This window comes from Eublepharis macularius, chromosome 2 (assembly GCF_028583425.1).
Source record: "Eublepharis macularius isolate TG4126 chromosome 2, MPM_Emac_v1.0, whole genome shotgun sequence".
NCBI classification, from domain to species: domain Eukaryota; kingdom Metazoa; phylum Chordata; class Lepidosauria; order Squamata; family Eublepharidae; genus Eublepharis; species Eublepharis macularius.
The window spans coordinates 22,656,330-22,668,529 of record NC_072791.1 but is presented as its reverse complement, the minus strand read 5'-3'; the positions used below and the strand labels follow the sequence as shown (position 1 = coordinate 22,668,529).

Below are 12,200 nucleotides of genomic sequence, written 5' to 3'. Positions count from 1 at the left end.
CCAAGCAAAGGAGTGTTTTGATTGCCTCTATGCTAATTGCATTCTGTCTTCTTGTGATTTATGCCCTCTCTCTTTCCCCCTCCTCTTCTGTATCTGCCCAGTTTTGATCAGGCATCTGATGAAGAGAACTTGATTCTCGAAAGCTTAAGCTATAATAAAATTGGTTAGTCTTAAAGGTGCTACTGGACTCTTTGTGATGAAACAGACTTCAATGCTAGCCCTAGCAGACTCTGTTTAACAGGCAAATCTCTCATTTATAGTATGGGGTCCCCAATGTGGTGCTCATGGGCACAATTGTGCCCTCTGATACCTTTCCTGGTGCCCACCAAGTGTTCTTAGAAAGTGGGAGGGGTCAGGCAGGGCTTTTGCAAAGCATGGCTTCTGATTGGCCACTGGAATATTGATTGGCTGTGCAGATTTTTTTTTAAAAAGCATTGCTTTGGCAGAAGCTGCTTCCACAGCACAAGTAAGGTAAGCTGTAGCAGCCATTTTGTGGCTGGCTCCCTCTCCTGCAACAGCCATTTTGAGGCAGCCATTTTGTTGCTGCACCCACCACACTCTGTCAGAATTCCAAATGTGCCCACAAGCTCAAAAGGTTAGGGCCCCCTGATTTACAGAATATATTATTTAAATTCTGGTTTAAACTGTCAGCCCAAAGAATCCTGGGACTTGGTTATTACATATTCCCAGCTTTCTTTTACTATTTACATAGTGCGTCGCTTTAGAAGATGGGCCAGTCATTAACTTCTGCAGACGGTCCAGCCTTCACACTGATCACGTGAGGACTTTGTATCAGATGTGCCGTGGTTTGTGTGTGTTTGCATCTCGGATGCATGCCAGCCTTTTGCTCACAACTGTGGTGCGTGGGGAGAAGCAGCTTCAGCCTCCCCCGTACACACCATTTGAACGTCCTCAAACTGCCTTATGGAGCCACTGTAGGCTCTGTTGTAAAATCATGTTATGTGACACCACACAGTTTTTGTATTGGTGATATTAGCACAGGGCAGGGCCTAAGGTTCTAGGGCCAAATGTGGCTCTTTAGAAAAATAAAATATGTAAGTTAAGGTGTACCAGAAGGGATATGTGGCATGCTGGAATTAATCGGGGACTGGCAGGCAAAGATTTTTTTATGGGACTAAAGGGGTTTTTAGGGATGCTTAGGGCAAGGACAGTGATAGAGACAATCCAAATATAGACCATGCACGGATTCATACCAATGCACTAAAGAAGTTGTACATGGTACTCCCATGCATATTTATTACTTATTGAACACCTGAACCTGCCTTATACAGAATCAGACTGCTGATCCATCAAGTTAAAGACTGTCTACTAAGACTGGCAGCTGCTTTCCAGGGTCTCAGGCAGAGGTCTTCCCATCACCTGCTGCCTGATCCTTTTAGCTGGGGATGCCAGGGATTGAACCTAAGACCTTCTGTGTGACAAACAGATGCTCTACCGCTGAGCCACAGTCCCTTCTTATTCATAGAGAGAGATCAAGATGGGTAGCCAGGTTAGTCTGTAGCAGTAGAAAAGAACAAGACTCCAGTAGCACCTGTAAGGCTGACAACATTTGTGGTAGGGTATGAGCTGTGACTTACGAAAGCCACAAATTTTGTTAGTCTTATAGGTGCTCCTGGACTCTTGCTCTTTTCTACCCCTTCCTATTGTGAGACCTCATGTGTGCCACTTCCTGACAAAGGACTTGCAACAACCAGTATTTGGGCTGCCAACTCTTTAGGGATTTATTAAACAACACTTCAGTTATCAGAACTGTTAAGTTGCATATTTTCAGTTTGCTTTCTCATCCTGCCTCTCAGTTGCTTTCCTGCTCTGAATTTCGAAGTAGTTTTTCTTTTGGAAGGTTGCAGATGCCAGCATTAGTGGCTCCATGCAGCAGTCTCTGAGGATGTAATAACGGTGTGGGAAGGAGGAAACGACTGAAACAACTGCTCCCTGATTGCTGTTGCAAGCAGAAACGGGCCAGCATGTATCTGGAAGGCACAGAACTCCCACTGCACATCTGATACAAAGTCCTCCTGTCATCTGCCAACAAACACAAGGACTTTGTAATGTGAAGATTGGCCTGAACTTTTCATGCAAGGGATCTCTTCATTTGGCTATTGAAGTACTGGAACAATCGACACACAAGAAATGTACTGCTTCCCTGAACTGGAAAGTGGCAGGTTGTGATTTTTGTTTAAATAAGCATGTTCTCATGAAGTGGATGGGCTGTGCAGAGTTATACCTAGCCCCAGATCTGCCTGCCCCACTTCTGCACACCTGTCTTTCCGATCCAAGCGAGTGTCTCAACGCCTTGATAGAACCAGCAGCAGCCGCCAGGATATTCAGGTCTCCAAGAGGTGGTAACCAGCAGGATTGTCCATGGAGCCAATCTAGTAAATGTGAGCCAAAGCTGGGAAGCATAGAGTGAATGTAAGAGACTCCAAAGGGACAGTGTTGTTAAAAATAAAATAAAATTTATTACAAAGGAAATCAGAATTTGCTTGGCATTAAAAGTTTAAAAGTCTAGAAATAACACAAACATTAGGAGTAAAGCACAAGTTTCCTACACTTTCAAGGTCAAATTAAATACAGCACAAAACTTACTTGGATTACAGGACAGGTCTTTTAGTTCCAGTGACTGTCTGAGATGAAGAAAGCCACATGGTGTCTCAAACAAAGAGACAGGAAGATTGTCCCATATTAAGTAAACATTGCTAAAAGTTGGAATCTGAGCTAGAAAAATATGGAAAACAGAAACAACTCCCATTTAAGGCTTCTAGAAGGAAGGAGACCTAGACCGTTTCCACACTACTCACCTTCATCTGGAACACTGCGGAATGTCGTGAAAAAAACGCGGAAGATAGTGTCTTCTCGTGCGGGTTTTCCACGACATCGCGCAAAATTCACACGGGAAGATGCTATCTTCCACGATTTTTTTGCAACGTTCCACAGAGTTCTGGATGAAGGTGAGTAGTGTGGAAATGGCCCTGGCCACGCCAGCTGTATGTGTAAATTGTTCTGGAAATTTGATGCAAAGGTAGAAAGAGGTGAAATCACTTTGGCTCGTGATTTGGAATACCCGTTTCATTGCCAGAGCAGCAACAGGAAGTGCTTGCTGGGGGCAGGGGATCCCCCACCCAAGATGCTGCCCTCGCTGACATAGCTAGTGGGTGGCATAAAAATGTGGGGATTGGAGGCTGGCTGGAGCATGCATTGGAATGGCCTGTGCATGCTCTACAGGTTCCACATGATTTCACATCTGGTTTAATCCCAAAGTGATGGGCTCTCAGTGAGGCCAATTCTTTCGGAATTGGCATAACATATAGTACATGCATGAAAGAAGAGACATGCCCCCACACCAGGAGCCCCCCTCCCCCACGCATGCAAGGTAGGGAAACTTGGCAACCTTACAAGAGACTGAGCGTACATACAGCTTTTTAGCTGTATGTATGTATAGCTGAAGAGAGCCCTAGAGTGTGGGTCAAAAAATTCCAAATGATGGGACCATGTACAGATGGGAAGGATTTTTCTACAGACCAGGTTTGCAGAAGAATCCGAGAACTTAAAGGAAGGGGTTAAACCCCCCCCCCCACACACACACATTGAAGTCCATGGAGATTACTCACAGTTCCAAAAGAGACCTCCAGAGCGTTTCAATGTAAACAGTGGTTATATAAGTGGGAAGCTTGAAACGGAACGAATGGCTTGCCTCTGTGTCTAGTGGGGGAGCAGGGGGCTGAACCAGAAATGTTTTCCATAGCACTGGCATGGTGAAGGGTGAGTAGGAGGGGAGGAAGTAGAGGTCATGGGGTGAGATGTCCATGCTCTCTACCCTGTAAGTCCTTGTGCGCATACATATTCCTTCACAAACAGATTGCTGACAAGACAGACAGGATTTCTACTGTGAGAAACAAACACAAAGGACCTTAAGCATACTCATGTGTCCGCAACAAGTCAACCTGTGAACAGGGCTTCTTTTGGTTTAGCAAAGAACTGCTCAATACAGACAAAATAAGCCTCTATAATAATATTGATAATATTGAGCTGAAGCCAAATTTCATTTTTTACCAGCAGAGAAGGGGGTGGGTGGGATTTTCATTTCCTACTGCAGGCCCATTCATCTCACTCATGTTTTGAGGGGTTCCCTAATTACCAGGGGCAGCTTTTCAGGAGGGCATGATGGACCACAGAAGAAAGGGGGAGGCAGGAGAGTTCTTTTCCGGGAGCACAGCTCTGCCAACAGTGCTTTGGATCTAGCCCATAATATTAATCATAACTTAGGTTAAGCTTACCCTTCTCCTAGTGTGTACATGCGCACGCACACACACATTACTTCAGCTGAAAGTGAGCACCATCTGTTCCGTGTCAGCCTAGCCTACCTCACCATGTTGTTGTGAGGTTAAAATGGAGGAGAGGGGATCATATAGACCACCCTGAGTTCTTTGGAGAAGGGCAGCATTTTAAAAAAGGGAAATTTCTGCAGTCAAATCTATCTCATGCTCTCCCTCAGGGCCATATTAACCCACGGCTGGGCCCCTAGGCTTTGAGGTATTTAAGACCCCTTCCAGCACTCCAAGCTTTCACCCCACTACAGCTGACCATGGTATGGTAAGTACTAGACTACAGTACATAGCCCTAGGGCTTTTTTTCAGCGGGAACATGGTGGAACGGAGTTCCGGAACCTCTTGAAAATGGTCACATGACTGGTGGTCCTGCCCCCTGATCTCCAGACAGAGGGGAGTTGAGATTGCCCTCTACGCCATGTGGCACGGAGGGCAATCTGAACTCCCCTCTGTCTGGAGATCAGGGGGTGGGGCCACCAGCCATGTGACCATTTTCTCCAAGGGCAACCCACTGAGAGCGGAACTACAAGAGACAAAAGGCACAGGTTGGACACTTGTCAGCTTCCCTCAAGTTTTGATGGGAAATGTAGGCATCCTAGTCTTGCAGCTTGGCTCTCTGACTGCTGTCCAATGGACTTTTCAACTGTCACTTGTCCAACATTCCGCCAAGCTGCCTACATTTCCCATCAAAACTTGAGGGAAGCTGACAAGTGTCCAACCTGTGCCTTTTGTCACTTGTAGTTCCACTCTCAGTTCCACCACCTCTTTTCCCAGAAAAAAAGTCCTGCATAGCCCTATATCCATTTTGAGGATCTCCTGAAGAATTCTATTCACAATTTTAAAAATATTTTTATTGCTCAAGTAGAACTCTTCAGGAAAGCACATTTTGTTTGAAATTGTCCAAGATTTTCAATTCCTTGGCTCAATCATCAGGGAGACTGCAATGAGGAAATCAGAAGGAGATTGAGACTTGGAAAAGCAGCTGTGATGGATCTAGATAAGTTCCTTAAAGGTAAAGATGTCTCTCTGGGAACCAAGATCAAGATAATCCATGGTATTCCTCATTGCTATGTATGGAAGTGAAAGTTGGACGGTGAAGAATGCTGACAGGAAGAAAATGGATTCATTTGAAATGTGGTGCTGGAGGAGAGTTTCGCAGATACCATGGGTGGCCAAAAAGACAAATAAGTGGGTACTAGATCAAATCAAGCCTGAATTCTCCATAGAAGCTAAAATGACAAGATTAGGGCTATCGTACTTTGGTCACATTATGAGAAGACAAGATTCTCTGGAAAAGTCAATAATACTAGGAAAAGTAGAAGGCAGTAGGAAAAGAGGAAAACCGAAAACGAGATGGCTTGACTCAATAAGAGAAGCAACATCCTCCAGCTTGCAAGATCTGAGTAAGTCTGTTAATCATAGGATGGGTCTGACCTTCCCTAACTAAGAAATATTTGGTTCAGCTGATTTCGGAGAGTGTTATCTTTCTAGGCCAGGGGCTGTTGCATCACCCTTCTCATATCACAAAAAAAAATTCCCTAAATATACATAAACCAGCAAAACACTGAAACCAAGTGTCAGACAGACACATGGTAGGTGTAAGCGAAAATCCTGAATAGTTAAGGCCTGCTTAAGCCATCTGAAATTACTTGGCTGAAATAGCCTAATTCTATCCTGAATTTTGACACTTAACCTACTTGTCTAGTGGTTTGGTATATTCCGAAAGAGCCCTTATTTAAACTACTTTTTGGAGTATTCTTTTTCAAGATTTTTCCCCCCACAGGAGAAAAGCAGGCAGGCAGGATACAGAGAGAGATCAGAATTCAAAATACCTGACAACATGAATCTTGACTCGCTAAAGCTTAGACCCTGGAATAATTTTTGTAGGCCTGGAAGGTACTACTGGGCTATGCAAAACTGAATTGTTCAGGAGGGCTTTCTATCCAGATTACAGGACTATGAGCAGAACCACAAGTGACAAAAGGCACAGATTGGACACTTGTCTGCTTCCCTCAAGTTTTGATGGGAAATGTAGGCATCCTGGTCTCGCAGCTTCGCTCTCTGACTGCTGTCCAATGGACTTTTCAACTGTCACTTGTCCAACATTCCGCCAAGCTGCCTACATTTCCCGCCAAAACTTGAGGGAGGCTGACAAGTGTCCAATCTGTGCCTTTTGTCCCTTGTAGTTCTGCTCTATGTCATAAGAAACAGCTCAGAGAGATGCACTGGTAGGACAAGGAATGAACACTTTGCTATTGGGTACTGTCTGCTGATGTAGATATGTGCCTACTACCAAGTTTCCACGCTGCTAAATATGCAATGGAGATGCTTCGTTTCAGATAGATTTTGATCTCTGTGCTTAGCTTTATGCTTGTTTTAAAAAAATCCGGCTACCATTCCCTATTGTATCTTTTTCCCTGAATGCCCTATTCTTCACTATTATGTTTTCTTTGCCCAGTGACTGTCCTAGCTGTCAATTATATTGTGTTGTCACTTGCATTGTTGTAATCTGCCTTGGATTTCAATGAGAAAGATGGACTATAAACAAGCAAGCAAACAAGCTTATACCCTGCAATAATTTTTGTTGACTTTGAAGGTACTACTAGAATTTTACTCTATTACACCTGAGGCTATAGAGACATGCATTTTAATAGTTGGGAAGACTACCACAAACCCAGTGATTTCAGTGCCCAATGCATTATGCTTAATATAATCAGCACAAAGTACTGTTTAGAATATAATATCAGTGTTAAAAAAGGGACGAATCATATTTTATGGCTGCAAAGAAGATGCCTGCTAAGTAAATACAAAGTTCAGTACAGACACTTATCTTAAAGCTGGATAAAAGCAGGAGCAACGCTCTGGTGTGTCTACTCAGGACGCCATGTTGCCCCGGTCTCACTAAGTAAGGACTAGCCCCCTGAGTTATCTTTCCCCCCTATTAATTCACAATTTTATTTTGTTTGGTCGGACGGAAAATCACGTCCAGGAACTACGGTTGCCAATTCTGGTTCGGGAATTTGGGAAATTCTGGTTTGGGAAATTTCAAAGCTGCCATTTTCTCCAGGGGAACTGACCTCTGTTGTCTGGAGATCGGTTGTAATTCCGGAAGATCTTCAGGTCCCACCTGTAGGATGGCACCCCTACCAGGAATCCAGCAGTCCTGCTGTCCCTCAACCATAGCTTCTAAGACACAACAGGTACCATAATAGGAGAAGAAATCCACCTGGAGGGAGAACCATCTTCATAAGCACAGAATGCCAGTTTGGGCCTTCCCAGATCTCCTGCACCCCTTCCGTTTATTGACAGAATGCAGCGAGAGAAGCTGCAATAAAGAATGGATGGTCTGGAGAAAGACAAGCCATTTAATCATTTTCGATCGCTGCCCTAAGCTGTGTTTACCTCCACGGGGGGGGGAAAATGCCATAACGTTTTACACAGCAGGAGTTTCAAGGGTGGTAGCGAGGGAATTAGCACTTAGCAGGAAAACATGGCAAGAGGAAATGTTAGGAAGCCCCTTTTTCCTGTGAAAATTGGAACCTGCCTTTTACTGTGTCAGACCTTTGGCCTGTCAAAGTCAGCCTTGTCTACTCCGACTGGCTCTCCCTAGGGTTGCCCACAGGCATGGAGAAAACATCCTGTCCCTTTAACAGAAGCATAACCGTGCAAATGGACAGCTGCAGCTTTTCATAGCATAGAGGTAAATAAATCAGCTGGCAAATAACATCCCATCAAGCCTCAATTAAAGGGAAGGGGGGGGTTCCCTCCAGGCCTCAGGTAGAGGCCGTTCCCATCACCTGCTACCAGATCCTTTTAACTGGAGATTTCAGAGAGTGAACCAATGAGCCACAGCCCTTTTTCTTCCAGTCCACTCTGTAAAATGCAGCCTGAGCAGCTGCATCGGGGAGGGGGGGGGGAGAATCATCCCAGACCGGCATGCAACATGTGGTTCTGCTTCTCTCCAGCACTAGCCCAGCTGCACCAAGAGTCTCCATAACCTGTGCCAAGAAAATCTGAAGTCTGTTCACAGGATTCTTGTGGAACACCCTTTGCATGTCGTGGCTTGTTTTTTGCCTTATTGATTCTGATTCCTGGAAATCCCAGAGATTGCTTCACCCGCTCTGCCCTCTGGCATTCACTTCTAAGGTTTCACCAGCCATTGCCTGCATTTTCTTAAGTCATGAAGTCTGGAAACATTTTTTCTTTCTAACTGGAATTCTCAGCCAGGTCCAGGTCCAAGATTTGAGAGACCCTAGGTAGACAGTGCCCAGGGTCCCTCCTCTGCTCAACATGCTCCCCCCCACACACACACACAAAAGGTGTGCTCAAAACTTCAATGCAAGTTGCTGTTTCTGCTCACAAAATAGATTTTTGGCTCACAATAAGAAAAACAAAGATTGTTCTTATTCTCACACTTTTTTAAAAAAATAAAATTTAAAATTTAAATTAAGAAATAAAAATTAAAATAAAAATGTAAAAAGTTTCAAGTTTTGTGCTTTTCATTTTTCCTACATTTCTTCTGTTTTTTAAAATTGGTTCGTGGGGGGCCGGGGGGCACAAGTAGGTATCTCACCTCAGGCGCCAGAAATCCTGGCACCGGCCCTGTCTGCTCATCAACATGCATCCCCACTCATATTTCCCTTCTTGCTCACTGGCCTATATGCCCCCACCTACCTATGTGTCCTTCCCCTGCCTGCTCATGAGCTCTCCCATCACCCACACTTATAGCATGTCCCATTTGCCCATTCCTCCACAACACTGGGTGGCATGTGGGGCGAGGAGTACCACTGCCATGGCTGTCAGGAGAGCTGCTACTGTGACCACCTATATACCCTTCCCCGGAACTGCCAGTGGAACCCGGAATGCAGGGGATGGAACACTCACACGTGAGTGGATGGGTGAAGGGCACACTGGTAGAAGGTTGGCCACAGCGAGCGCCACCAGAAATCCTGAGCTCTGGCAACTCCCCCACCTCCAGCTATGGTTATGCTGGTCCTGTCCCAGCGTACCTATTCTGTACACATATAGAATCATCTAGCCTGGAAGATGGCTTCTTACTTCGACATGACTGACCTGGCCACTTGGATCCCTGCTATGGTAACATCAAGACTTGACTATTATAATGTACTATACATAGGCCTCCCATCTAAGTTAACTAGGAGACTCCAATTAGTGCAAAATGCTGCAGCTCGACTGTTATCAGGAGCGAGCAGGAGCACGAACATCGCTCCCATCCTGCAGTCACTCTGTTGGCTACCTAACAGTTACCATGCTCAGTTCAAGGAATTTGTCATTACATACAAAGCTCTTCATAGCCTTGGCCTAGCATACCTGTGGGACCGCCTCCCTCTCTATGTTCCCCCCACAGCAGCTTCGCTTATATGAACAGGGTCTCCTGCAGGTGCCACCCTGTACAAAGGTGAAATCAACAGCAGCCTGTACACAGGCTTTCTCTGTGGTGGCCCCTACCTTGTGGAACTGCCTGCCTGAGGAGGTCAGGAGAGCCCCCACTCTCCTGGCTTTCCGTAAACGATGCAAAACTGAATTATTCAAAAAGGTTTTTTACTCAGATAGGAGGGCTGTATGGTAGGGAAGGGGTCTCAGATGCTTTGCTAAGAACCTAAGGGCCAAGCTAGAAGTGACAAATTACACTTGAATGGCAAGTGAACAGACTCGCATGTATTCCTCCCTGTTCACTTGCGCTCCACACAATCATGTGGAGCACAAGTGAACAGGGAGGAATACATGTGAGTCTGTCCACTTGCCATTCAAGTGTAATTCGTCACTTCTAGCTTGGCTCGTAGACTTCACTACAGTGTTGCCTAATGTCCTATCTGTTGCTTTAAGGATGTGCTCCTATGTGCTACCTGTGCTTCAAGTATGATCCTACTAGGTAGTTCTGTGTTGTCTAATGACAGTCCTAGAATTGCTTATGTTCTGTTTCAGCATTTCTTCAACTCTGTATTGGATTCCTGCTAATGCTATGTCTTTGTAAAATTATGTTTATTTACCCTATGGCATTGTTTATAGAAATGTCCTTGATACTGGCTGTACTAATCTCACACTATGTAATCCGCCTTGAGTTTCAGTGAGAAAGGCGGACAGTAAAGCAAGCAAGGCTTATGGAGTTCAGTCTTCTGCACCGTTTTTGGACCCGATTCCCTAGTTGCCCTCTGAGAAGGGATTATCTATTAAAAGGATCATACATTTGGACTACATTTCTGGTTTTCCTCCCATGATCTGACAACAAACTCCCATCCTGATTCCTAAAAAGAGAGCTGCTTTTTTGTACACTTGTCATGCATATTACAAGAATTCAACCCCAAGCACATTAACACAGTTCCCTGGAACCACAGATCTGTGTGGAGGTCACTCAACTGCATACGATTCCAAGGTCCCAACCCTTTTAGACCCAGTCTTAATATTTACACTGGAATCGGGGGAGAAGGGAGAGAAGGAAGGGAGAGGGCCACAGCTCAGCAGAAAATGTGCAGAACCTGTTTATCAAAGGCCAGAATAATATGGATATTACCCCATCCCCCCCACACACAAGTAGCAGTTTCTACTTGAACCTTCTTTAAATTCCCTTTATATAAAAGATTGCCTGTCTTTAGCTGTAGTTTTAAAATGAACGAGGTTCTTTGCTTCTTCAGTGGCTCAGTGACTACAAACAGTTCAATAGTACCTTCTTAGCAAAATCATAGTAACAGAAAGTTGTCATTCCATCCCAACATGGTAATAGATCTTTACATTCTAGACTGGATCCAGCCTGCATTTTCCGTCAATCTCATCCGATTCCTCTTCCTACTACAGCCCCTACCAAAGATGGGTTGTGCATGCAGGTTCCATGATTCTCAGGATAGTCTTTGGGAGTCAAATAGAACCCTGCCTTCCTTTTTCACCAGTAGCAAAGCTGGCTGCATCCAACCCAGTTCCCATTCCCATTCGTTCACTACTAGAACATCTTTGCCTCTAAAAATGAGAAAGTGGCATTGCACAAGGAATGAACCCATTTGCATCATGCAGCCGGGTGTCGAGCAACCTTGATTCTGCAAACACCCAAGCTATTTTTGTAGGCACAGTCTGTGCTTGCATACACCCAAGATTGGGAAACCCAATTTGGTTTGGCTCCAATTTGGTTCTCTGTTACACAGGGAAACCCAACCCTTTCTGCAGGAGCACAAACCTATAGTTGGAATCAATTCCTGGAAGCACTTATTTAATATTTATGGGATTCCCCCCCCCCCCAAGAAGTAAGACAGATTTGACAGTGGCAGACCCAAATGCCAGAACCCAGTTGCTGCCAATTTCCTATAAAGCAAGAGAGCCCAAGGGGGAGCAATGCAAAGCTCCACTGGGAGAGGAAGCAGAAGAGAAGCTGATGTGGCAATGTATGAGTAAACCCCAATTTTAACTCTTTCCTCTGCCTGAACTTACAGGACAGCCTTAGGAAAGTCAACCTTACAAGACTGTTGCAAGCCCTTGGCAGACTAAGAAGAACTGAGTAAATGCTCAGTATTTTTATTTTTTTCTTCCTACTCAACTATTTTTCCACACTTGTTTTTCTTCTGGCAGGGTGCCTCCAGGACTGGAAGTAACCCCTGCCTGGAGAAATCCAGCAGGGGAGGGGCATGTTTCAGCACTGCAGATACTGAGAGATCTCTCAACAACCAAGAAAAAGGAAATGTCCTGTTCCTTTAATAGCTTACTGTGTGGAAACAGGCAGCTGCCCAGCAGGGAGGTAAATAACATCACCTGGCAAATAACATCCCATTAAGCCTCTGTTAAAAGACCCCAGGCCCCAGGCAACATACACTCAGTCACCACCAACTAACTGCACTACATTTTAAATGC

At 44.9% G+C, this 12,200-nt stretch overlaps 1 non-coding gene across 1 annotated transcript; it reads right to left on the bottom strand.

The window, feature by feature from the left end:
- Nucleotides 1–1,401: 1,401 nt before the first annotated feature.
- On the bottom strand, nucleotides 1,402–1,473 carry TRNAD-GUC (transfer RNA aspartic acid (anticodon GUC)). Its single transcript has one exon. It is a non-coding gene; the product is annotated as a tRNA-Asp (tRNA).
- Between the last annotated feature and the right edge of the window lie 10,727 nt (nucleotides 1,474–12,200).